The 27,534-nt window shown below is 38.9% G+C and overlaps 1 long non-coding RNA gene across 1 annotated transcript in view; it reads right to left on the bottom strand.

Annotated features, from left to right (window-relative positions):
* The window catches only part of LOC103693081 (uncharacterized), a 112,122-nt gene extending 84,588 nt beyond the window's left edge, over positions 1-27,534 (bottom strand). The window contains exon 1 of the long non-coding RNA XR_010057711.1: positions 1-27,534. This exon is cut by the window's left edge and continues 14,922 nt beyond it. This is a non-coding gene — a long non-coding RNA (uncharacterized LOC103693081).

Here is a 27,534-nt window from a genome sequence, read left to right as displayed (position 1 = left end):
CATGAGGAAACACTATGATAATGTTGAGCTGACTCATATTATTTTTGTCAGTGAGATACTAACTTAATTAAGAAATCAATGAAAGGTAAAATGTGGACAATGGTAGACAGAAGAGACTGGTGCTGGTATAAATGGGTATGGAAGTACCAATTGGAATTGGAAAATTTTGTCTTTATCTGGGAAAATGGGCATAAAAAAGGAGTGAAATTTTTATTGAGTTCGAAATTCATTCTTTTTTATATTAATGTTTCTCTCTAAGGAAAAGTAAAATTATGAAAAACCAACAAAGTACACAATTTGAAGGACTCTGGAAGTAACCAGACCTCCTTGTAAAGGTCCTTTAGGGTAAATGGCTCATTGCTTCATTTTATGAGAAAGAGAGGTGGATTCTGGGTGATTCCGGGCTTTGCTGTTCAGGGAGTTAGATAATGAAGTCATTGAACTATTTACACATATGCTTGAAGGTTACAGAATACTGGAATGATGCCCTGAAGACTTAAAGAGTAAGGAAAGTCATTTTAGCAATTACCATCTGGCAAAGCCAACACTTCCACTGTTATTTAAACAACACCTTGGGAAACAAAAAGAGTCATGAGCTTGAAAAGAAAGGAGAATCAATCAAAACCCCCAGGGGCAGCAAAGGAAGCAGCACTAGGGGGCAGAATCATAAATTTTTGTTGTGCTTCTGGAGTAGACGCCTTCTTCACCATCCTTGCTGGGTTTCTTTCCACACTTTTCTTGCCTTTCGGTCTCTTTTGGTGCCACCACCTCTCCCCCTTTCTCTCTCAACATTGACATGCATCAGAGCATGGCCTCTCTGGACAGTTGCATATAATCTCGTGACTCTAAGTATCATCCATAAGCTACTGCCTCCCAAATCAGCTTCAGACCTGACTTCTTCCCTAATCTTCAGACTCATAATGTATCTATTTGATGTCTCCATTTAGTATTTAAAAAACATCTCTAGCTTAAGGTTTGAATTTTCCATTAATATTCTACTCTTCTGGCTTTGTTTAAAAAAAATTTAACCACATTTCTTAAAAGTAAAGTCCCCAAAATAGAGAATGATCACAAATTGGAAAAGCTATGTTCCACTTCTGAGTTAATTCAAGGCATTTCTTATCGTGGTCTGTGTTACATACATACACTATGCCTACTGTCTGTGTCTCCACATGACAAGATTCAGGAACACAGGTGACTTATTGTGTTATTGATGTGCCATCATTGTCTAGGGCATTGCCTGGAATGTTTTAGACATTAGGAACATTGGATTAATAAATAAACTATATATAGAACTATAAATATATGCATAAATATGTATGCATGCAATATATTCATATGTATTTCTGATGGACACGATTCAAATGATAATATAGAATTATGTATAGTACCATCATATGCTCATTATGTTGATGTCAAGTTCCTACAGATGTGAGACAGTGGAGTAGTTAAGAGGAGAGGAGAGAAGCACAGTGAAATGTGTTAGCACTTGGGTCTATACAGCATACAGTAGAGCCTCATTGTTTGTAGATTCTGTATTTCTGCATTTGCCTCATGCCAAAATGTATTTCTTGTCTCAAAACTAGTATTTGTAAAGTTTTTGAAGCCATTAAGCCAGCATTTGAGTCAACATCCCTCTCATTATCAGCCAATGTATAACATATCAATATTTTACCCTCCTGTTATACTGCTTATTCTGTGAGTACAAGCCTTTCCTGCAGTGCATTCAGTGACACATGGTGCACACTTTGGTGCTTTGGACTGGATATTTTGATTCGTGGAATGACCCTCAAAGAGCAGTGCTTAAGTTCTATTTTGGTTTTGCCAGCAAAAGAAAGTATCATTAAAAAAAAATGTTTGTCAGAGAAGTTTCATTGAGGTAGGAATTGCAGTGCTCAATGAATTATAGGTCTCAGGGTCAATGAGTCAGCAACATTTATTAAATAAGGTATCTTTAAACAAACACACCCATTACTTAATATAGATTGCCATGTGGGTGAAAAAGTTGCCCCCAGAAGCTTATAGGAATTGTAGCTTACAAATAGTATCTCATGTGCACAATAATTTAGTATTTGCTAAGTTAATTTCCCTCAGAATTTTGTAGAACAAAATTACTAGGAATGGCAAAACTGATTATATTTTCCAACATTTAGAAAGAAGACTTCGAATGTATTATAGTGTGAATTTTGCTATTAAAAGTCCTACATTTAAAAAAAAGTCGTACATTTATTTTTACTTGAATAAATAGTATAAGTCAAAGGCATTACCAAAAGTTACTCAGTTTTCTTCCCAATGAGATATGCCAACTAGACAGTCTGCCTAAATTGCAGAATTTGAATGGATGAAGATGATTGTGAACTTACTAAAAAGCTAGGGTCATTGTGTCTTTAAACTATGCTTCAAATTTATATGCTATTCACAGATATTCTAATGTAACAATGTTAGAATATTTAAACTCCTAGATCTATACATCTTCCTACCACCTCTCACACTGAACTTGCTAAATCACTCTATGGCAATGTTGATCTTTGTCATTGACATTTGGGTCTGTGAGCACAGATAGTTAAAAGGTCTCCAGACTTGGTCTATTTTGATTGCACATAAAACCCATCGCCAGTACTCTGTCTGCAATTTCTTTATTCCCATTCCTGAATTGATGCTATGTAATGAAGTGGCTAGGTATTATTACCCTATTATCCCTCTCATCAGTGATTATCAGACCAAAACTGCATTGTTATCTTTAGGATGGATCGATAAGACTTTGTCATGACCACACACATACACACACACACACACACACACACACACAGGAACAGGAACAGCCAGGAAGTCCCCATTCACTCACTCTCAAGATCATAAAGTATGAGAGTTCTAGGCAGCAACAACTACCATCAGAAAAAGTAAAAATCCATAAAAATAATCTATCCAGCTCCAGGGGTCACACTATAAGACATGCCCTGACACGCTGAAGTTAACTCAAAAAGAAACAACTGCCTTCTTGTATTTCACTGGTCCTACCACTCACTTATTTCTTTCACATTTTAGCATTTTGGAAAATGAAGTGAGCCTCAACAGTTGACATCATGTCAGAACTGAATTGTCAGTGCTGCTCCGTCTGCTTTTCTTAGTAAGGCATAGACAACAACAGCGCTCCTTCTAATTGATGGAATCTTTAATTTAACAGAATGCAGAGGCATGAATCAAGTACCAGAAGGCTAGAGAACTGTGGATGATGTGCAAGGGCAGAAGAATGTTGGGTAACTGGGGCAGAAAACAGCAAAGGTGAATGAATAGGAGGACTCACAATCAGGAATAGGAAATATTTCAGTTGAAAGACTGTTCAAAGGTCAACTTGTCTGTGATTATCATCCTCAAATATTTAAAAGTCTGTCATGTGGAAGAAGAGAACACACTTGTTTTGCACAGTACCTCAAGGCAGAGTAAGAGCCAATAAAGGGAAGTAAATAATGCATATGAGGCTCAAAGCACAGGTGTTACGATTAAAATGTGAAATGTCACCTATAAATGCATGTGTTTGAACATTTGCTCCCCAGTTCGTGATGCTGTTGTAGAAGGCTGTGGATCCTTTAGGAGGAGAGCCTCAGTAGAGTAAGTGGGTCCCCAGGAGTGGACCTTGAGGTTTATAAAGTGCTCAGGTCCCATCTTTGCTTCCTGGCTGTTCAAGATAAGAGCAGGTAGTCTCTTGATCCTGCTGCCACAGATGAACGGGCTCGAGCACCAAGCCTTCCCTACCCTGATGGACTTACACTCTCTCAGCCTGTGAGCCTTGCCTGTATTTGGACATAGTAATGAGAAATGTAACCAAGTAACCAGACCAAAAGGATTTTAGAAATTTTGGTTAACAACCAGATGGATGGGCTTCTGTATGAAAAAGAGACAAGAGTATACACACACACACACACACACACACACACACACACACATACACACACACACACACACACACAGTTATTTTAGCCTTAACTTTTGAGATTTGATTTTTTTCTCTATCTGTTTTAAAATCTCAAAAAACAAAAAAAAAATCGATGCCTTGTTGCTGCAATAAAATATGACCAAAGTCAACTTGTAGAAGGAGACATTCACTTGGGTTTATGGTTTCAGAGAGGAAGCACACAATGGCAAGGGAGGCATGGCCCGCAGGCAACTAGAGCAGAGGGATATATGATCACATTCTGACACACAGGAAGCACAGAGCAAACTGGAAGGGCAACAAGGTATAACTTGCAAGATGTGCCTCTCAATGACATACTTTCTCCAACAAGCCTCCAAGCCTTAAAAATTCCATTACATTCCCAAACAGAAGCACAATAACCAAGGAGCACAAATTAAGTATGGGGACAATGTTTATTTAAACCACTACAATAAGCAATTTAGCACCTTCTAGGAAATAATTTAGATAAGTGATCAAAAAAGAATAATGAAGAGATACCTACGATCATACCAACTGTTTAGTAAGAAAGATTTGATCAATCTGGCCATTTAGAGGCTGAAGGAAGATAGCACTTATGAAATACTAATACAGCTGTTTATAATAACCATTATTAAACCCATGTGTCCACAAAGGAAAAGGTGTCAGAGTGTTGCATGAATGAGTGAATCATTACAGAAAACCACTTCTTCACCAATGACAGATAGATGGCAGCTAGATAGGAGCAGGAAAAGTAAAAGAGGTGAGGGGCTGAGTAGCAGAACTCTTGATTGGTATTTTTCCTTTTAAAAGTTCATTGTTACTGTGGTCAGCTGCTTCACCGATGTCTTTTAGGGTGAAGGGAACTGTGATTTCTTCTTGATGGACACAACTGTGCCCTTCCCAATGTGAATTCTGTGCATGGTAAGTCCCTGCTGTTCCTTCATGACGGCAGGAGAGCCTCACGGCTAGGATGGTGGGAGCTTGCTCACAGATGGGTGGTTCGTGAGGCCCAGAAGGTGGGAATGTGAGTCTTTAGCTGGCCTTCCCAGTTCCTCTTTTTATTCATTCCTAGACTCCAGCCCACTGGATGCTGCCACCCTCCTTCAGAGAGGGTCTTGTTCCCTCAGTTAAACCTTCTCAAAGTCACTGCCAGGGTGCATCTCCTGGCTGATTCTAAAGCTGGTTAAGCTAGCAATAATGATTAATCAGCACAAATGCTTATATTCTATAAAGGATAGCAAGCAAAGCTACCCAGGAAGCATCATTATTTTAAAGCTGAATGTGGCACTTTATCTGAACTTGAAATGTTATATCTAAATTAAAAAAATGTTATTTTTTTAAAAAGTAAATTGTCTTATGCTAAACGATTGTGGTATCTAGCCTCTCAGTCAACCACTTCCAACTACTTTCCTTCTCTTTGTAATTATCTTCCTGTTTACCAATAGGACCCTTACACTAGTATATCTTGCAAATAGGACCCTTACACTAGTATATCTTGCAAATAGGACCCTTACACTAGTATATCTTGCAAATAGGACCCTTACACTAGTATTTCTTGCAAATAGGACCCTTACACTAGTATTTCTTGCAAATAGGACCCTTACACTAGTATATCTTGCAAATGGGATTCTTACACTAATATATCTTGCAAATAGGATACTTACAGTAGCATATCTCATTCTACAAACTATAGACCTTACTTATTTTTCTTCCTGTTACACATGGAGTGGACTTAGCTCTCAGTCACCATCAACATCCCTCATCCCTGAATTTAATTGTGCATAAAATGTTGAGTTAATCAATAATGCTGGGATTAAAGGTGTGAGCCACCATGTCTAGCCAAATTTCATTTTATAAAGCTTCTTTTTCATAAGCTTCCTACAATTTCTAGTGAATAAGGTACATGAGCCTTTATTGATTGATTACCTGAGTACTTAATAGATGATTACTATTCATCAAAATTTGAATATGTTGCTCTGTTTTACCATCCAATGTTATGTTGGCTGAAGCCATCTGAAATCCTCTCTCCCTTTACCTGTATTCTAAATATCCTGAAGTTGACAACTTATATGCCTTGATGTAAAATACTACATACAGTGCAAATAAACCAGGAGCCTGTCCATATACCATCTCACATATATGAATAGAAAAGTCATCCCTACATTACTTTTGGACATTTTATTATTTTCATTATCTATTATCTACTCTTTTCATTTATGAGTATATATGCAGTGTGTGTATGCATATTGTGTGTGTGTGTGTGTGTGTTATGCATCTTTGTGTGGGGGCATGCAAATACCCATGGGTATGATGAAGCTAAAGGAGGAGGATGTCTGATGTCCTATTCTATTACCATATGCCTTATTCTTTTGAGACAGGGTCTCTAACTGTGCCTGGAGCTAGGTTGGTGGCCACCAAGCACCACTGATCCATCAGTTACTATAGCCCCCACAGACTTACAATGTTAGCATTATATATTATACATTTAAATGAGAGCTCACATTTGAACTCAAGTTCTCAACCTTGTGCAGTAAGTACTCATTGCTAATCTACCTCTCAGCCCACGTTGTACTCTGCTATTTCTGAATCTCCTGATGGCCTATAACGAGCATCTAACCTTCTCTGTCCACCATCTTTACTTGTGTTCTTCACTAATTAGTTCCTAAATTTTATATGTGATTTTAAATTTTTGAGGGAGGAAAGCAAAATAAAAATACATTTTCCCTAGAGGTTCTTAATTGCCTGTTGTTGCCTTTATGAAAACATCTTGTTATTACATTGAAAAAAAATTTCCGTGTGTTTGTGACTCTATCAATAACATGCTTTTCAAAGCTTCCCCTGTTTTCCCAGTTACTCATTTAAACACAGTCCTTTTTCATAATTGTTTTTGTTTTTATATTGGTTGGTTGAACTCTTGTGTGCTCCAATCTTTTATGTGAATGGGTTTCATGAAGTAACTAGTTACAAAGGGTTGTTGATAAACTTTTTAAAGAATAAAGCATCAGATGTTTTATTAGAAGCAATATGAGTCCAGGCTTGGATTTAACTGCTGGGTTTTGCTAGTGGTAGTGGAAGAATATGTCATTCTGGTTGATGAAGATCTCTAGAGATACATTATTTCTTCAAAAAATGGTCTTCCAATCTATAGCTAGAAATAGAAATGGGCAGATTGGGAAGATACCTCAATCTGTAAAGAGTTTGCCTTATAAGAATGGGAACATGAGTCCAATTTCCTGAATACAGGTAAAGAAATATGGGTATTGCAGTGCACACCTATAATTTTAGTCCTGGTGCAGTGGAAACAGGCAGATCCCTTGGGAATCCTTGTTCAGTCAATATGCCCTACTTAGTAAGTTATAGATCAGTAGAAAATCTTGCCTCAAACAAAAAAGAAGCCTAGTACCTGAAGAACAGCAACTGAGGTTGACCCCTGGCCTCTACACAGATGAACATACACACTCATACATACCCACCTATACACATGCTCTTGTTTACAGTTATGCACACACATAGGAATGGGTGGATCCCTAGTTGCTGACCATCTTAAGCAGTAGAAGAATACTGATATGTCAGAATGTTTTATATAGATATTACTTGGTCCCTGGTTTTGATTTCATATACTATTTGACTTTCCCCAGATATTGGTGTCCCTAAGATCAAAATCTCATAAATTTAATTCTCCAAAAATGATTTTTATTTTATTCTTCAAGAATAAGAAATGATAAAAGACTTCTGATTATGGAAGGTTGGAGACAGACCTGAGACAAAAGTCTGCCAATCACCTTGTGCTAGCTAGTGCCTCTGACTGTCCACTGCTAGTATTTCCTTTAAGAGCCTCTCAAGAGTCCTCCAGGCACATCATTTCAGGCACCTACATGGGCACCTTCTCTACTCTGCTGTTGATCATACCTGGGTTGGTTTCTCCTCAGAAAAGTGGTTCAGCCCTTCACTTCACTGTCCACTCTCCTACCATTAGCTTTATCCCGTTTGATTGCAATCTGTACTCTGTTGATATTGCTTCTAAAAGGCTAGAGAAGAAGAAGCGACTGGCCAAAGTGGACAGCACACTGTGATTAACTGGAAAACTAAGGTCTGTTTAAAAGGACAAATGAAGTTAAATATACGGGAATAAAGAGAATGGGGATTCCAGAAAGATTTCCCAAGAGTCATAAGCCTGAAAAAATCCCCAAGTATAGGATCCTCAGATTCCTGGAAGCCATCTCAAAGTAGCACAGCGATCAACTGACAAGCACAAGATCAAGAAGGACGTGGGTCTTATGCTTCAGAAATGTGCACTCTCTGAGCTCTGCTTCCTCATCTGTAAAAGTAACTGATGATTTGTGAAGAGCTAGCCCTATGTCTAGCAAAACAGTGGTCAAAACCAAACATCAGCATTACTTAAGTATAAAAGATGCATTCATAGGGAAATCACAACTCAAGAAACTGCTAAAATAAACAAAAGGAGCAAAGCCAAACAGCAAATGAATCAGCCTTAAAACAGACTCTGGCTAACCACGAGGTAGCATGTCTTTAGTCCTAGCAGTAGGGAGGCAGGGACAAGTGGAACTCTGTGAGTCTGAGGCAAGTGGATCTCTGTGAGTCTGAGGCCATCCTGGTCTACAGAGTGATCTCTAGGACAGCCAAAGCTAAATAATAAGATCCTGTCTTAAGAAAGAAGACAGAAGAAGGGGGGAGGAGGAGGAGGAGGAAAGAAAGAAAGAAAGGAAGGGAGGAAAGAAAGAAAGAAAGAAAGAAAGAAAGAAAGAAAGAAAGAAAGAAAGAAAGGTAGAAAGAAAAGGCTGTTTCCCAAGAGAACCTAGCATTGTCTAAAGGACTAAGAATTATCATCTGCATAAGGCACTACCTAGAAACTGACACTTGGTACCCAATACATGACAACTGTTGAGTTACCATTACTATAAACCATGATGAGATAGGATTAAAAGCCACCTTGAAAGTTTGAAGTGGGAAGATGCAGACTAGCTATTGGATTCTAAAACTAGCCTACAGCTACACCCTAGAAAAAGCAAGAAGCTAATCATTTTGCAACAAAACAAAGAGAAGAAAAGCACACAAACATAATCTCACATCCAAATACAAAGATAACAGGAAGCAACAATCACTATTCCTTAATATCGCTCAACATCAATGGACTCAATTCCCCAGTAAAAAGACACAAATTAACAAACTGGATACATAATGAAGACCCAGCATTTTGCTGCCTACAGGAAACACACCTCAGTGACAAAGACAGACACTACCTCAGAGTGAAAGGCTGGAAAACAACTTTCTAAGCAAAAAAAAGCAAGTTGGAATAGCAATTCTAATATCAAATAAAATCGATTTTCAACCAAAGTCATCAAAAAAGATAAGGAAGGACACTTCATATTCATCAAAGGAAAAATCCACCAAGATGAACTCTCAATTGTAAATATCTATGCTCCAAATACAAGGCCACTTACATACATAAAAGAAACCTTACTAAAGCTCAAAGCACGCATTGTACTTCACACAATAATAGTAGGAGATTTCAACACCACACTCTCATCAATGGATAGATCATGGAAGCAGAAATTAAACAGAAACACAGACAGACCAAGAAGTTATGAACCAAATGGTCTTAACAGGTATTTATAGAACATTCTATCCTAAAACAAAATGATATACCTTCTTCTCACCACCTCATGGTACTTTCTCCAAAATTGACCATATAATAGGGCACAAAATAGACCTAAACAGATACAGAAAGAGGGAAATAATCCCATGCATGCTATCAGACCACCACGGGCTAAAGCTGGTCTTCAATAACAATAAGGAAAGAATGCCCACATATACATGGAAGTTGAATAATGCTCTACTCAATGATAATCTGGTCAAGAAAGAAATAAAGAAAGAAATTAAAGACTTCTTAGAATTTAATGAAAATGTGGGCACAACATACCCAAACTTGTGGGACACAATGAAAGATGTGCTAAGAGGAAAACTCATAGCTCTGAGTGCCTGCAGAAAGAAACAGGAGAGAGCATATATCAGCAGCTTGACAGCACACCTAAAAGCTCTAGGACAAAAAGAAGCAAATACACCCAGGAGGAGTAGAAGGCAGGAAATAATCAAACTCGGAGCTGAAATCAACCAAGTAGAAACAAAAAGGACTATACAAAGAATCAAAAGAACCAAAAGCTGGTTCTTTGAGAAAATCAACAAGTGAAATAAACTCTTAGCTAGATAAATCAGAGGACACAGAAAATGGACACAGAGAATGTGTCCAAATTAACAAAATCAGAAATGAAAGGGAGACATGACAACAGAATCAGACGAAATTTAAAAAATCATCAGATACTACTACAAAAACCTATATTCAACAAAACTTGAAAATCTGCAGGAAATGGACAATTTCCTAGACAGATACCAGGTACTGAAGTTAAATCAGGAACAGATAAACCATTTAAACAACCCCATAACTCCTAAAGAAATAAAAGCAGTCATTAAACGTCGCCCAACCAAAAAGAGCCCAGGTCCAGATCGGTTCAGTGCAGAATTCTATCAGACCTTCATAGAAGACCTCATACCAATACTATCCAAACTATTCCACAAAATTGAAACAGATGGAGCACTACCGAATTCCTTCTATGAAGCCACAATTACTCTTATACCTAAACCACACAAAGACCCAACAAAGAAAGAGAATTTCAGATCAATTTCTCTTATGAATATCGACACAAAAATACTCAATAAAAGTCTTGCAAATGAAGAACACATCAAAACAATCATCCATCATGAACAAGTAGGTTTCATTCCAGGTATGCAGGGATGGTTTAATATACAGAAAACCATCAACATAATCCACTATATAAATAAACTGAAAGATAAAAACCACATGATCATTTCATTAGATGCTGAGAAAGCATTTGACAAAATTCAGCACCCCTTCATGATAAAAGTCCTAGAAAGAACAGGAATTCAAGGCCCATACCTAAATATAGTAAAAGCCATATACAGCAAACCAGTAGCTAACATTAAACTGAATGGAGAGAAACTTGAAGCAATCCCACTAAAATCAGGGACTAGACAAGGCTGCCCACTCTCTCCCTACTTATTCAATAAATTCTTGAAGTCCTAGTCAGAGCAGTCAGACAACAAAAGGAGATCAAAGGGATACAGATTGGAAAGGAAGATGTCAAACTACCACTATTTGCAGATGATATGATAGTATATTTAAGTGATCCCAAAAGTTCCACCAGAGAACTACTAAACCTGATAAACACCTTCAGCAAAGCGGCGGGGTATAAAATTAACTCAAATAAATCATTAGCCTTCTTCTACACAAAAGAGAAATAAGCCGAGAAAGAAATTAGGGAAACGACACCCTTCATAATAGACCCAAATAATATAAAATACCTCGGTGTGACTTTAACCAAGCAAGTGAAAGATCTATATGATAAGAATTTCAAGCCTCTGAAGAAAAAAATTGAAGAAGATCTCAGAAGATGGAAAGATCTCCCATGCTCATGGATAGGCAGGATTAATATAGTAAAAATGGCCATTTTACCAAAAGCAATCTACAGATTCAATGCAATCCCCATCAAAATTCCAATCCAATTCTTCATCCAGTGAGATAGAACAACTTGCAAATTCATCTGGAATTACAAAAAATACAGGATAGCTAAAACTATCCTCAACAATAAAAGGACTTCCGGGGGAATCTCTACCCCGGAACCCAAGCAGTATTACAGAGCAATAGTGATAAAAACTATATGGTACTGGTACAGAGACGGGCAGATAGACCAGTGGAATAGAATTGAAGACTCAGAAATGAACCCACACACCTATGGTCACTTGATTTTTGACAAAGGAGTCAAAACCATCCAATAGAAAAAAGATAGCATTTTCAGCAAGTGGTGCTGGTTCAACTGGAGATCAGCATGTAGAAGAATGCAGATAGATCCATTCTTATCACCCTGTACAAAGCTTAAGTCCAAGTGGATCAAGGACCTCCACATCAAACTAGATACACTCAAACTAATAGAAGAAAAAGTGGGGAAGCATCTCAAACACATGGGCACTGGAGAAAATTTCCTGAACAAAACACCAATGGCTTATGCTCTAAGATCAAGAATCGACAAATGGGACCTCATAAAACTGCAAAGCTTCTGTAAGGCAAAGGACACTGTTGTTAGGACAAAACGACAACCAGCAGATTGGGGAAAGATCTTTACCAATCCTGCAACTGATAGAGGGCCTTTATCCAAAATATACAAAGAACTCAAGAAGTTAGACTGTAGGGAGACAAATAACCCTGTTAAAAAAATGGTTTTGATGGGTTTGGTTCCCAGCTCCGAAAAAAAAGAAAAAAATGGGGTTGAGAGCTAAACAAAGAATTCACAGCTGAGGAATATTGAATAACTGAGAAGCACCTAAAGAAATGTTCAACATCTTTAGTCATAAGGGAAATGCAAATCAAAACAACCGTGAGATTCCACCTCATCCCAGTGAGAATGGCTAAGATCAAAAACTCCAGCTACAGTAGATGCTGGCAAGGATGTGGAGAAAGAGGAACACTCCATTGTTGGTAGAATTGCAGACTGGTACAACCATTCTGGAAATCAGTCTGGAGGTTCCTCAGAAAATTGGACATTGAACTACTTGAGGACCTAGCTATACCTCTCTTGGGCATATACCCAGAAGATGCTCCAACATACAAAAAAGCTACATGCTCCATTATGTTCATAGCAGATTTATTTATGATAGCCAGAAGCTGGAAAGAACCCAGATGCCCTTCAACAGAGGAGTGGATACAGAAAATGTGGTACATCTACACAATGGAATATTACTCAGCTATCAAAAACAATGACTTTCTGAAATTCATACACAAATGGATGGAACTGGAAAATATCATCCTGAGTGAGCTAACCCACTCACAGAAAAATACACATGGTATGCACTCATTGATAAGTGGCTATTAGCCCAAATGCTCAAATTACCCTAGATGCACAGAACACATGAAACTCAGGAAGGATGAATGTTTCACTCCTTTAAAAGGGGAACAAGAATACCCTTGGCAGGGAATAGGGAGGCAAAGTTTAGAACAGACACAGAAGGAACACCCATTCAGAGCCTGCCCCACATGTGGCCCATACATATACAGCCACCAAACTAGATAAGATGGATGAAGCAAAGAAGTGCAGGCTGACAGAAACCGGATATAGATCTCTCCTGAGAGACACAACCAGAATACAGCAAATACATAGACGAATGCCAGCAGCAAACCACTGAACTAAGAACGGGACCCCTGTTGAAGGCATCAGAGAAAGGACTGAAAGAGCTTGAACCGCTCGAGACCCCATATGTACAACAATGCCAACCAACCAGCGCTTCCAGGGACTAAGCCACTACCCAAAGACTATACATGGACTGACCCTGGGCTCCAACTGCACACGTAGCAATGAATAGCCTACTAAAGGCACCAGCGGAAGAGGAAGCCCTTGGTCCTGCCAAGGCTGGACCCCCAGTGAACGGGATTCTTGTGGGGAGGTCGGTGATGGGGGAGGATGGGGAGGGTGAACACCCATATAGAAGGAGAGGGGGGTGGTTAGGGGGATGTTGACCTGGAAACGGGGAAAGGGAATAACATTTGAAATTTAAATAAGAAATACCCAATTTAATAAAGATGGAAAAAAAAAAACTAGACTAGAGGTGCACGCTGATATTTCAGCTAAGCCCTGGTTGTAATGAGACCATAGTACATTAGCCTGTAGGCCTGGGACTTACCGTCATCTATCCTGTTATGTACATAGCATATCTCCTTTTCTTCAACGACCACAGCTCTGTAGTTCTCCTTTGTCCCCAGTGCTGAGTACTATACCTAACATACGATAGTTTGATAATAAATAGGACTTGCTTAACTACCTTAAATAATTATTATTTTAACACTAGCCCAATATGAAAGAAGAAAACATAGCTAGTTTTCTGTTTTTTCATTTAATTCATATACCTGACAAAGTCCAAATCGATCTGCCTTCTAGCCGCTCTCTCTCTCTCTCTCTCTCTCTCTCTCTCTCTCTCTCTCTCTCTCTCTGTGTGTGTGTGTGTGTGTGTGTACATGTGTGTTCATGTGTATGTCTGTGTTTGTGTGTGTGTGTTTGTGTGTGTGCATGTGTGTGCATGTGTATGTGTGTTTGTGTGTGTGTGTGTGTGTGTGTGTGTGTGTGTGTGTGTGTGTGTTTGCGTATGTTCTTTGAGACAGATCTCTCTGTTAGCCCAGGTAGGTCTCCAGGTCTCCAGTTCGTGTTTCTCTTCCTTAACTTCCAAAGTACTGGGATTAAAAACCAAACCTGGTTTACAGTGTTGTCTGTCTATATGTCTATAAATTTATTATGCATAAACTAAGCTTACTGAAGCAAACAACCATTTCTTTCTGTGAATTTTTATGCCTAGAAAAGCCTCCATGTGCCACCCAGTAATACCAACTGAGACTAGGGTATCACTCTTCCATCGACACAAGAGAGGAGAGCTTCTGCCTAAATCTTAAAATGTTTTCCAACTTTTTCCATCTAACAGTCTCGGATCTTACATTAAGATAAATGGACATAATTATATTAAGTGAGTTAAGTCAGCCTCACGAGGACAAATGTATGTTTTATCTCATTTGTGGTTCCTAAATTTCATATAGATACATACAAGCAAGTATGTACACATGGTACAAAACAAGAAGTAAAACCATCTAGGAGGACAAAGACGATAATAGAAAGGGTGGGGGTGGGGCAAATGGGCTCAATATGCAACATAGGCATGTACAAAATTTGAAAATAAACAAATAAATTGAAAAGGTAGGTAGCTGAGTGTTTCAGGAGAGTCTTCAAGTGCTAACCGCATTTCTACATGGCTGATGTACTTACCAGGTGTTTCTTGTTAGCTAGACATCTTGTCGCAGATTATTAAAATGAAACAATGCTTGCTACAACACATGGGAAAAAGATGCTCTCTATAATGCCTAAAATTTTACTCTTTGTAGACGTGCCAGAGTGCAGGCTCCTATAATGTTTTCCTGTCACCGAAGGAAGTGGGTGACTTTTCCTGCATAGTGCCCAGACTTGAAAAGTAGCCAAAAATGAAATATCCTATTTTAGTGGTGCTCAGAGTGCTGTCAAGTGCTTATATTATGTGCTTCTAGCCAAAGTCCAGTGAGAACCATTCCATTCTTACAACAGAAAAGTAAGAATTCAGAGAAGTACTCTAATACTGGGGTCATGCCAAGGGGCAGGGGCACAGGAGAATGAGAGCAGCAGAGGTGAGTAGGGAAGGGGTGCGAGTGGGGGTGGGAGTTTCCTTCCTAATTTCCCTTCCTGGTTATAAGTTTAATCTATGTGGCTTTGGTCAAGACACCTAATCTCTCTGGGTTTCAGTTTTTTTGCTTAGGAAATGAGAAGGCCAGCCCAAGGGCCATTCTACTTCCAGTATTCAAGCTCAAAAACACATCAGATTTTCTGGTTTTTCCACAAAAACAAAATCAATCTCTCTCTCTCTCTCTCTCTCTCTCTCTCTCTCTCTCTCTCTCTCTCTCTCTCATCAAACTTTTGTCACCAAAGAACCCAATGCGATCTTGCTTCTCAGTTTTCAGTTGCTCCCTTCAAATAACAGTGAGCTCCACGGTCAGACTGATAGCTGCTAGGTAGCAGAAACTATACTGGGAAGGAAAGATGACTAAGCCTAGTGTCTGCACTCAAGGAATATACGTTACCCAACGAGGCATCAACCATCAACACAACTCTGTTCTGGCTGTAAAAATGGAGGGGAATGACAAAAGTACAAAGAAAGCAGTAACCGATTGGCTAATTGAGTCAGCCACTTCAAATTGCCTTCATTAGAGAGGGATGTTTGTGTTGACCATTGTGAATGGAATACAGCACTAGACACAGGTCATAGAAATCAAGGTGGAATAGAGTAGACTCCAATTATGAGTTATTACGAATTTGCTATCACTTTCTCGGCTTTGATTTGAATTCTATGTTGCTCCCAAAAATATTTCAGGTAGTTCATTGAAATGAGAATAATAATAAATAATACAAATTCTGACTGGCTTAAATTGTTTGGCTCAGGAAAGGAGAAGCCTGGAGATCAGCTAGACTTTATATTTTATCAATAAATAGCTTCCAACCTGTTTTGTCTATATTCCATGGTGAACCTTTTCTCAGTGCACAATTTCCCTCCAACATCCAATGGTTTCTTCTTCGAATATAGGGAACGTCTGACTCGCTGTCCAAAGAAACTTCCCTACTTGTCTCTGTGGTCTAAGCTGGGCCACATAACTGTCCTCAAATGAGCCCCAAGTCAAGAACCTCCAGATGCTCACCATATTGGGTGTGGCTTGTGGAACATCATGACAGAGATGTCATCTCTAGACACACTGAATGCTAAAGATGGTACAAGCTTCCCTGACCAAAAGCTGTGATAGTAAGTACCTCGCTCAATAAATACTGGGGCATTGTATGGAGAGTAAAGAAAATAATAGATAATAAACAGCAGTATTTATTATAATACAATACAATATTTACAATACAATAAAAAGTGACACACTCTAATCCATATAATAATCTTACAATATTTCTGATAGGAAGTATAATCCAATATTCTACATAATACTATGCAGTAGTGCTGTAGTAAAGGTGATTGTATAATAAAGGTAAGATTGTTGTCTTGCTTGCCGTTTTGTCAGCTTGGCATAGCCTCATCTGGGAAGAGGAAAGCTCAATTGCAAAATTGCTTCCATCAGATTGCCCACAGGCAAGTCTGTAGAGTATTTGCTCGATAAATGATTGACATAGGAAGTGAGTAGAGCCAGCTCTGGTCCTGATGTCCTGCACAGGAAAAGAAAGTAGGCTGAGTAACCTAATAAACAATGTTTTTTCGCGTTCTCTGCTCCAGTGCCTGCCTGAGGTTCCTGACTTGAGTCCCTATGCTGATTTCCTTCATAATGGACTATAAACTGTGAGATGAAATAAACCCTTTCCTCCCCAAGGACCTTCTGGTCATGGTGTTTGTCACAGCAGTAGAAAGCCAAACTACGGCGTTAGTGAGGTGAGGACAATGTGTTGCTAGGTAGACTCCTAGCAGCAAAGATGAAATGGGATAGCCATTAACATACCTTTAAGCTTCCTGACAGTCAAAAGACAAAGCAACAAAAAGTATGATCATTTGAAAAGACTGCAACATATCTTAGAAGATCGATGCTAATCCTAGACTGGAAGTTCCAGAGAAAATATATTTCCACACTTTTTTCTAAGGGGTTCAGTCTATGATGTCATAGAGCCATCCATAGTACCCTTGAGCTAAATGTAACAATGTACCAACAAGCTTGTCAATACACACACATACTTGTATTGCTCTGAGATACTGGGATTAAACTGAAGCAATTCAGACCCTCTGACTTGCTTTAAGTAGAAGTCCTAGAATTATATATAAAGTGAGAGTCATCAGGAATACAAGAAGAGATGAGTTCAAAGTCACTTTGTGTTGGTCATCGAAAGGTTATTTTTATTTTTGAGCAAAAATAATACAAGAAAACAAAATTAATGATGCTTTGAAAGAGACAGCAGAGACCCTCCATGAAAGGATATACCAGCCATGTCAACCAACTTGAATTATATATTAACCCCAGGAGCCCCACTTGCATGTCTTTCCGCCATCATTTCTCATGGGAAAAACTTCTGTTTGAATCATCGTCCTTTGTTAAATACCATACATTTGCAAATGACAGTTAACCTGGTATGTGCATGTGTGTGTGTGTGTGTGTGTGTGTGTGTGTGTGTGTGTGTGTGTGTGTATGTGCCTGAGGCAATGATGTTTATCTCTTAGCTTGAGTGGGTTAAAAACCATTTAAGGAGTTAGTAAATACACCTCTGGGTATGTGTGTGAAGGTGCTCTCCAGAGACTAGATCAGAAGTTCTATGACCTAATGAATAGATTTGTCCCTTGATAGATTCAAAATAACACTGTATTATGGGAAGTGGTGAAAGGAAGGGGGCGGGGCTAGCCGGAAGAATTAGGTCACTGGTGGAATGCGTCTGATGGTTATATCTCGTGTTGGCCTCTTCCTGTGCCCCATTTTCTGTGCTTCACGTTCAGCCTGGACCACATGTTCTTATCATCATACTGTTCTGCCCAAGAGCACTGAGCCACAAAACTAGGATATAAAATGAATCCTCTGACACTAGGTACCTCTCTGCTTAAGTAGCCTCATTTTTTTTTTTTACCTTTTCCTCCATTTTGGGGGAAAATAAACAACTTAGCACATTTTACTGTAATTATTTAATGTCTGACTTTCTTGCTAGATTAAAAAAAAAAACTGCCTGCTTTGACTTCTCAATTCTTGGTATAGTATGTGGTCCAGTATGGAAAAATAATCAATAATCTAATTCACTACAGATGTCTGGAGATTTGGGACCACACTGTTCCCCCTCAAAATGTTTAGGTCCTAGCTAAGACCTATGGTAAGGGTTTGTTTTTAGAGTAGTTGAGCTAAAATGAGATTGCAGAAATGTCCCAAATCCAAAGGACCATTGCCCTTCTGCACAGAGAAGATTCGGACACAGAAACACGTATAGAGAAATGAAAGATGTGAAGACTCAGGTATGAAGACAATCCTGAAAGAGGCAGCTTCCCTCCCTGCCTTCAGGAGGAACCATGTGAAGTGTGATCTCACACTTGAATCCTGCACCCAGCTGGAGAGGAAGTTCCTGTTGTTTCAGATCGGAGTTCTGAAGGTCACGACATGACCTTAACTTAGTCACTGCACTGAACTTCTGGTGGCCCACCTTCCACAGATATGTTTCTCTCCACGAGGCTTTATAAGGACAGAGAAGGCTATACTGCCTTAGTCAGCAACCATGCTGTGGTGACAAAGGCCATACCTATGTGGAAGCTGACATCTGTTCCAGTGAAGATGGCTCCTTTCTCCCCATTTCCTAGGCTCGTGTGTAACAGACTCACATGCATCCATGTTGAAGTACAACCTCCAATGCTAACCCAATTATCAGTTTGACCAGTTGACTAGACTCCCTGGATTTCCTCATTCTAAGACACAAATGAAGGAATCTATTAAAGTCTAAATTAAGGCATTAGACAGGAAACTCCTCATCTGGCCCCCAGTGCGTATTAAAGAGTCTGAAAACTGTCCGTGTACTCCCTGCTTTCTTGTTCTACTTGTAATGAAATATGGATTTCCTCTCTGAGAGAGTGAGTAGGCTCTTCAATCCTATACAACGTTAAGGCATTTTCCTTTAATATTATAATTTAACAACCTTCTACATTATTCAGAAGGTCAAGGAGATAGTATTTAAAAAAAAGAAAAAAGAAAGGTAAAAAATAGATGTTGTTTCAGTTTAGAGGAGAAATATGGTGTGTGTGTGTGTGTGTATGTGTGCGTGTGTGAGTGTGTGTGTGTGTGTGTACGTGCGCGCGCGCGCTCACGTGCACACGCCCCCACGCTCATGTGTGCATGAACCACAGATCCAAACTGGCATTTTAAATTTCTCATTAAAAAGCAATTCTGGTTCATTGGGTTTACTTATAAGCTCTGGCTAAGGTTTATACTTAAACAAATGTGTTTAATTCCATTGCACACCAAATTATTCTAAGTATAAACTCAAACTCCATATCTTACAAATGTGTTTTTCCATGCTCCTTTGTTCTAATTTTCATTGTTTAATTTTTTTTTTCTGCACTGTTTTCAGTAACTATGTGTTCTTTACCAAGCCAAGGAAGGAAAACCAAATGGGAGGGGGAGGGGTGGTGTCTCAGTGATAAATGTGAGGCTGTTAGATTCCAGAGATTGCTTTCTAAAGAGTAAAGCTACGGCTTGAGCCAGGACTAGCCTGAGAGATTGTGTTGGCACAAGTCCACTTCCGATGACCAGAGAGAATGTGTTGGCACAAGTCCATTTCCGATGACTGGATTGGGGGAAATCAGCACTTTTGTTTCCTCAAAGGCCTCAATACTTTTGCGAGAAAATTCAGACCTAGGCCAACAACGCATTACATAGAATGACTCCATTTCAACTACTAAATGGGACCTAGCATGGTATACACGTTAAAAGTCCCAATGAGTATGGATGGTCAGTTTTTAAGAATTCCCACCACATGGTTGGAATTCAGGTTTGAATCCTAAAATGTTTGATAAATTTAAAATAAAGAGCTGGACAGTTCTCTCCAAGCAGGGGTACTAAGGCTATTTGAACATCAAAGAAGCAGGGAAACCATAACAAATAATTATAAACTACTGTAACCCAGTAAGGTTCACTTGCAGAGGCGCAGAGTATTAAGTCCAACCCAGTATCAGGCCATTCTATACTGTAGCCCAACAGGAAAAGACAAAGTCCCTGCACCCATCCTGCAGAAGGCCGAGAAAGCAAAGTAAGGTACTCTGAAGGCCCTTTTCCAGGTCTACTTAGAAACAGTTTATCTCCCAAAGCCATTCTTCCTTTCTAAGTGATCATAATGATTCTGTCACAGATTACTCATAGTACTTTGGAGCTAGAGTGTTCCCCAAATGACCATGCGTTAAAGATTTTGTCACCAGCCCGTAGAACTACTGGGAGGTGATTAAACTATTAGGAAGTGGAGTCTGCTGCAAGGAACTTAGGTCATTGGGTTTTGAGCTTCAGGTTATGGTCCATCATTAAAGGAAGTCTTGGCAGGAACTCAAGGCAGGAAGGTGGAGGCAGGAACTGAGATAGGGAGGGACAATGCTTACTGGTCACTCTCTGACCTGTTCATCTACTTTTGGCATACAGCACAGTCAGTCCCACCTCTCAGAAATGATACTGCTCACAGTGTGCTGGGCCCTCCTATATCTACCAAGAAAATGCCCCCACGGACATGTCCACAACAAATCTGATAGAAGCAATTCCTTAACAGAGATCCCTTTTCCCAGGTATGCCTAGGTTTGTTTCAAGTTGAAAAACAAAATTCCAAACATCAACAAAATATCTATGACACCTAGTATCTTCATTCATCTAATCTTATTCCCAATTTGCTTTTATTATAAATAAACTCCTGCGTAATTAATTTGCTTCTGAGACAGTGGCTAATCCATTCATTGATCTATTTGTTAATTTATCTTGCCCTAATGACTCAGCCAACTCTTACTAGGCCCAATACTCCATACCGTTGCATTGGTAGTAAAATCTCCAACACATGAAACTTGGGGAAACATTGAAATCCTAACACTGATAAATAGAAAGAATGAAAGATAAAAGCAATACAATAAAGAAAAAATAAATATCCCTTAGCTACAAAATGCATTAAACTCTAGCTAGCTGATGAAGACAGTTGAAATTGATAAAATAAATAATACCAGAAACAACATAAAGAGTTAATTATTGGTTTTTATTTGCTTTGTCTGCTAATTCATTAACTCTGATTTGAGCAACTTAATAATTATTATTAGTTTCTCCTCAAACTGTATGAATTCTTCACAGGGGTTGTGAGGTTTCAATTTTAGGTGTGCACACATTATCCTAAACATTACCTATAACATGATATTTGTTTTTGGTAATTATGTCCAGTCCATCTTCAGAAGTCAGCTATTAAAAATGATAGTTCTCTTATTTGCATGATCCAAGCAAGGCTTTCCAATTGAATTATGGGCTACTGAAGTAAAAAGATTTGACCTTACACTGGAAAATCACTCAATAATTACATGGGGATCAATACACTCCCTGAAAATCCCTAGAAAGTTGACACATTGAAAATTGATTTTTTTAATGATTCATTTCTATTATTTTTAAAATTTTAACCAAATCATTGCTGTACTTTCCTATTCCTTTCTTCTAATTCTTCCCATGTTCCTTTGCTTGCTCTCAATATGTGTGTGTGAGTGTATGTGTATGTGTATTATATGTGTATATATCTACATATGCATACATAATATTTAATGTTGTTTGTGTGCAAATGATATCAGGGCTGACCATTTTGTATTGGATAAGCAGTTAGAAGGCTATCCCCTGTAGAGACTAATTTTCCTTCATCTGACAGTCATTACCCATGGTTCTTTCTATAGGGATAGGACCACATGAAACTTCTTCTTTCCAACAGTGGTAGCTGTGGCAAGATATACCTAAAGGTACAATAGTGGTTGGTGTGACTGTTGTTGTGGTAACCAACAGCTGTCTAATTGGACTTCAGGCCCTTTCAACATGGAAGAAACCATGCCCGGTACTAGAAAGCTGTCCAACTAACTGGGCCTAGTGAGTTCCTAGTTACTGAAGCTGATACTGCCACTTTAGTAGATAAGCATAATCCTAACTATATTCTAAAGCCATCCTTATACTCATGGTTAAGTGTAGTACTCAACCCATATCAAATAAACTTCGTTCTAAGGCTGAGACCACTACAGAAAACAACAGCTGATCATAATGCAGAAATCAACTGATAAGGGGCATCGCAGCTCCAGTGGATATGGCTACCATAACTATTACAGCTGAAGCTCCAGAATGTCACAGAAGTGTGGACAGAAAATTGTAAGAGCCAGAGAGCCCGGAAGTTGCTGTGAGATTATGCTAGAAATGACAAGGAAGGTTGGCCCATGAGATCTCACAAGATGGCTATTTAAATAAGACCTGAAATTTTAATCATTTAGCCCATTTTATAGGGGAAACATTCTTCCCACTAGACAAAACAAAATGCAACAAAACAAAACAAAACACCTCATTTCTTTACCTAGGTATTGCGTAAGATAACTGACCAGAGACATGGCACATCAACACAACAAACAGCTTGTAGAAAAAGAGGGGAATTTGCAGTGGGCATGTATCCCTACACAGTCCTGTGACACCCAAGCAGTTTCCTCTCACCGTGCTTCCGTGTTGTCATCACAGCGTTAATGGGAATCTCTAATGTCCAAGCACGAGTGTAAATTTAGAATGATGACTGGTCTGAACTGAAAACGCCACCAAGTCACTTGTGAATAGAAACGAAGATTTTGAGAAACAAAGGGAACGTGGCTGCAGGAAAGGCCATTCCACATCTCCTGCTCATTTAGTGCATGTTCCTCCTTCATGGAGGATGAGCTGAAATCACTCTTCTCCTTTGCCATGACTGCCACCTTATACTGGTGTTTGTTTGTTTGCTTGCTTGTTTTGGTTTTTTCTGGTTCTTCATTTTCATTTCTTATTTTTTTACATCAGGTTGGATTTTTTGTTATATAAAGTTGTCATTTTTAGACATTTAATTGATACTTAACTGGTATATAATTACTTGTGGCTACACTAATCCTACACTACCACTATTCTACTGTCCCTCAACCCCTCAATCTCCCGACCCCCTTATTTGTCCCAGCTAGTCTCCCTCCCAACTTCAGGTCTTCAAGGAGGATATCTATGTTACCCCATACTTACAAAAAGAAAAAAAAAAGCTACTTTGTCAATTTAAATTCACTGTAAATCATACACCAAGAAAGTATTTAGAGTCACTGGAGATTCGCTATAGGTGACCCTCATAAAAGATGAAGGTCAGAAAGTGAACACAAAAAGCCACCAAGCTATGATGTTTCCCAGATACCTTTACAAGGACAACAGGCAGATAGGAGGAACTGTCCATGAGCTTACCTCAAAGAAAAGTGCTTCCCTAAGGCAGGCTCAGCTGGGCCAGTGGGGAGTTGACTAGCAGACAACACACTTCCTGAGGGAGGCCTCCGGTGAGTAAAGGTAAAGCCAGTTGAAATGTTTTTCCTGGGTCCAGAGGTTGGCAGGAGGAGCCCAGGAGAGCAAAGCTTTGGTACTTCAGATGTGAATGAAAGACCAGTGGCTATTGTCTGCTGACCTTCCCACAGTGGGTTTCTTAGAAACAGAGCTGGGAAGTCTATACCCTTAGCGGAAACTGCTGTTATTGCATTTATGTGGGTGGAAGCATATAATGTGATATCCATTTAGGGCATTGCTGAGAAGTACACATTGAAGTGAGTATATGGCAGACGTTACTATACATCTTTGTGTTCTGGAGACTAGCCAGGAAGCCTCTGAGGCCAATGGCCATACCGTGATGAGAAAAACTCACTGGAGAAGCAGGCACATTGCTGGTTGAATGTATCTAGGGGCTGATGCCTAGATTTCAAGGTTGAGAAAACGTTCACAAACCACCTCAGGAATACTGTGCGGGCATGCAGGGGTGCAGGCATGTGTGTGTGTGTGTGTGTGTGTGTGTGTGTGTGTGTATGTACTATGGTTTAGATATAGTTTGTCCAAGCTAAAACTCATTCTGAAGTTTGAACACCATAATAGCAATGAGATGGGCCTTTAAGAGATATTAGCTCTCTATACTTCTTGTAGGAGGCAACTATTTCTCAAATTGTTATAAAGCATCTCTTCCACTGTGTCCTCCCCTTCATGCAGCCACTTAAGGCTTTCAGACATTCTCCATTTTGTGGTGCCACCCACCATATTTGATTCGGTACCAGGCACATAGTTCTTGCTTTTGGACCTGTGTCCAAGAAACCCCATTTCTTTATAAATCATTCATTCACATCATTCATTCATTCTTCTACAACAGCAAATTGACTAAGACCATGTGTAAATATGTATGTGAGTGTAGTATCTGTTATTGGCCATATTTCCACATTCAAAAAGATCTCTACTGAGTTCCAGAGGGAAGAAAAACACTCTTGAAAGTTGAATCTCCTGACTGTCACTTAGAAGAATGTCAAGAAGAAGGTTTCCACTGGTCCCAGTCACCAAAATAATTATCAATATTTCTTGGCAAAGCACTCAGAATGAAGGGCCTCCATACAATTCTCATCTTGAATAGAGATCACAGACCATGTCCTAAAGCTCACCAGCTCCAGTGTACCCCCAGGCCTGACCCTTGACATTGTGTCTGTCATCCGGCACTGCAAGGACACAAAAGGAATAAAACAGAAAGATTCAGCACCAGGGCTTGGAAAGATACAGTTTGTTACATAAAACTCTTAGGAAGATGTATGATGGAGCTTTGAAAACCCAGAGGAATGAGCCACAAATAAAAGTGGTAAAAGAAACCACTATTAGCCCAACTTCAGGACAGTCAGCTCTGCCTTCATAGGGCTTCTCCACATGAGATGAGCCAGAATGCTCATCTCACTCCAAAATTTGGCCTCAAGAGTAACTTCCAGTAAAGACAATATGATTGTGACTCTCGCCCTCCTCATTTCTGTCCTCCACTCACTCATCCATTCTTTAGTGAAGGACATTTTCACTATGAAATGTATGTATACTAGTTTATACTAGACAGACTCCTATAAGAAAGTGTTAAATTTTATTGTACTAATTTTCAATAGGAAGTGATGTAAAACATTTCAAAAATAAAAGAAATGATAGAAGACAATAAAATTGAGTAATTACAAGCTACTCTGTTTCTCAGACACTTTGCAGTGACGACACTGAAAGGTTGAGATTGCGTGCTGGGCAATCAGGATGTGAACACTCACCATGGGTATGATTTGGAAATTACAGACTTCATTTTCCTTGTCATGATCTGAAAAAAGTGTGACAGTAATACTTACCTTACAAAATATGTATTGTTTTGCATAGGCAAACGTGACTGGAATGGCATCAAGTGGAATGTAGAAAATATACACGGACGTGTGAAAAAGAAAACTTAAAAGGAATTGAACAGTACAACAATTCCTTCTAAAGAAGTCAAAGTATACAAATCAATAGGTCAATAGATTGAAGTACAGAGGAACTATTACCTGTATAAAATACAGCACAAAAATTCTTCCCATTTGTATCAGCTGAGTCAAGGTAAAATTTATATGCAATAAACACCTAATGGAGACACAGAATATTTTGATCTCCTAATTTTACTGCATTGTTTTTAGTTTAGACAATGACAATTTTGTTTTCTATCAATATAGATTATTAGTCTGTTCTAGAATTTCATATAAATTAAACTATGTGATTCTCCTTTGTGCTTACTTTGCAGACCAAAAGACTGGGTATAAACAAAATATTAAAAATGCAATTATTATACCCTAAAAATACTGGTAAGAAATGTAACAGATTAAATATCACATATGAACAGGAAAACTGCTGCCCACAGAAAAAAATATTTAAATGTTATGCAGCAGAAATTAGCAAAGAAATTTTAAGTAGCCAATAAAAGCATTTTCTATTTAGCTGTTTTTGTTTTTAAAATGAGTGATTATATTTGTTGTACTAAGCAGTGGTTTCATGTTTTTACTCAAGTATATCATGCACTTTGACTATGTCCACTACCCACTACCCTCTCCTAGTCCACTGCCTATCCTTTCAGTCTTCCCAAAGAGATCCTTCTATTTGTGAGATATATACATATATATATATGCATATGTTTATAGACAGACAGTCAGACAGACAGACAGAGACAGACAGACTAGCTTATTGCTTATTAAGGAACATAGCTATAACCAGGAAGGTAATAACACTGTTTTCAACTAACACGGACAGAATACATTAATATTGATAAATGTTTTTTACTTTTCATAAACAAATCTAGTTGTGTGCACAGCAAACTTTCAGTGGAGATGGACTACATACAGGAGAGTGGCCCCATGAGTTTATCATATTGCTTAGATGTATCGGAGCTGTGAGATTACAGTCTGATGTTCATACAATGGAAAAAACCTCACTATGTAATTTCCAGGCTAGATCTGTCTGTCATTAAGTGGCAAGTGACAAATGTGCAAATGGTACCTTCAAATGGAACCGAGAGAACAGTGTGCAGAGGTGTCAATAACGGATCACGTTTCACCATTAATGCTTAAGTTTCACTATTGTGGCTCTAAATATGGATGGAAGCTAACACGAAGCAACTCACACAAAAATAAGCATAGTGAAGTTCCTAGACAATAATAGAAAGTGTCCTTACTCATTACTCTCCTTATAAGGGCATTGGAATATCTCCCGAGTCTTTATAAGAACACCGGCAAGCCAGTGCTCACATTGCACTTGGACGTATTCTGGGGGTCCTCCGCTGTTCATTGGCTTCACACTTCTTAATGCTGCACAGCTTTCTCCACGTGTAGGGAAAAGACTGAACTCACACCACTCTGAGTTTTAGGTCAACAGCCTTTCACCAACAAAAAGGTACTAAAGCAACTCTAAGGCGCTCCACGTTCCCAGACCTGCAAGAAGACAGCTTTGGCCACAATTTCATCCAATGAATATCTCTAAGCCAATCACTGATAATCAAAGAGCCATGGTTCTCAGAGTCTGGACTTACCTGTAACCCCAGCCTCTCCACCACAAGACGCATTCATGTCACATGGTACCTCCCAGATGAAGAATGAGAGAACAGAACTTTTAGAATGAAGAAATGCTAGTCCCAAGATCAGATATGCTAGTCACATACAAGGAAGGTGAATAGGTAAGCAAATGGAAGTACAAGCAAATGGAGGGGGTAAGTCTTTTTTTTTTTTTAAACCTTGAGCTCCTGGGATAAAATTAATTTAACTGCATTTCCCTGTTTGAACATCACAGAACTTAATTTCCTAATATTTTGTTCAGAATTTTTTTTTATTAACTTGAGTATTTCTTATTTACATTTCGAGTGTTATTCCCTTTCCCGGTTTCCGGGCAAACATCCCCCTCCCCCCTC

Source organism: Rattus norvegicus, chromosome 14 (genome assembly GCF_036323735.1).
Source record: "Rattus norvegicus strain BN/NHsdMcwi chromosome 14, GRCr8, whole genome shotgun sequence".
Lineage (NCBI taxonomy): Eukaryota > Metazoa > Chordata > Mammalia > Rodentia > Muridae > Rattus > Rattus norvegicus.
The sequence above is the reverse complement of the archived record's forward strand: the minus strand, read 5'-3'. Positions and strand labels throughout refer to the sequence as shown.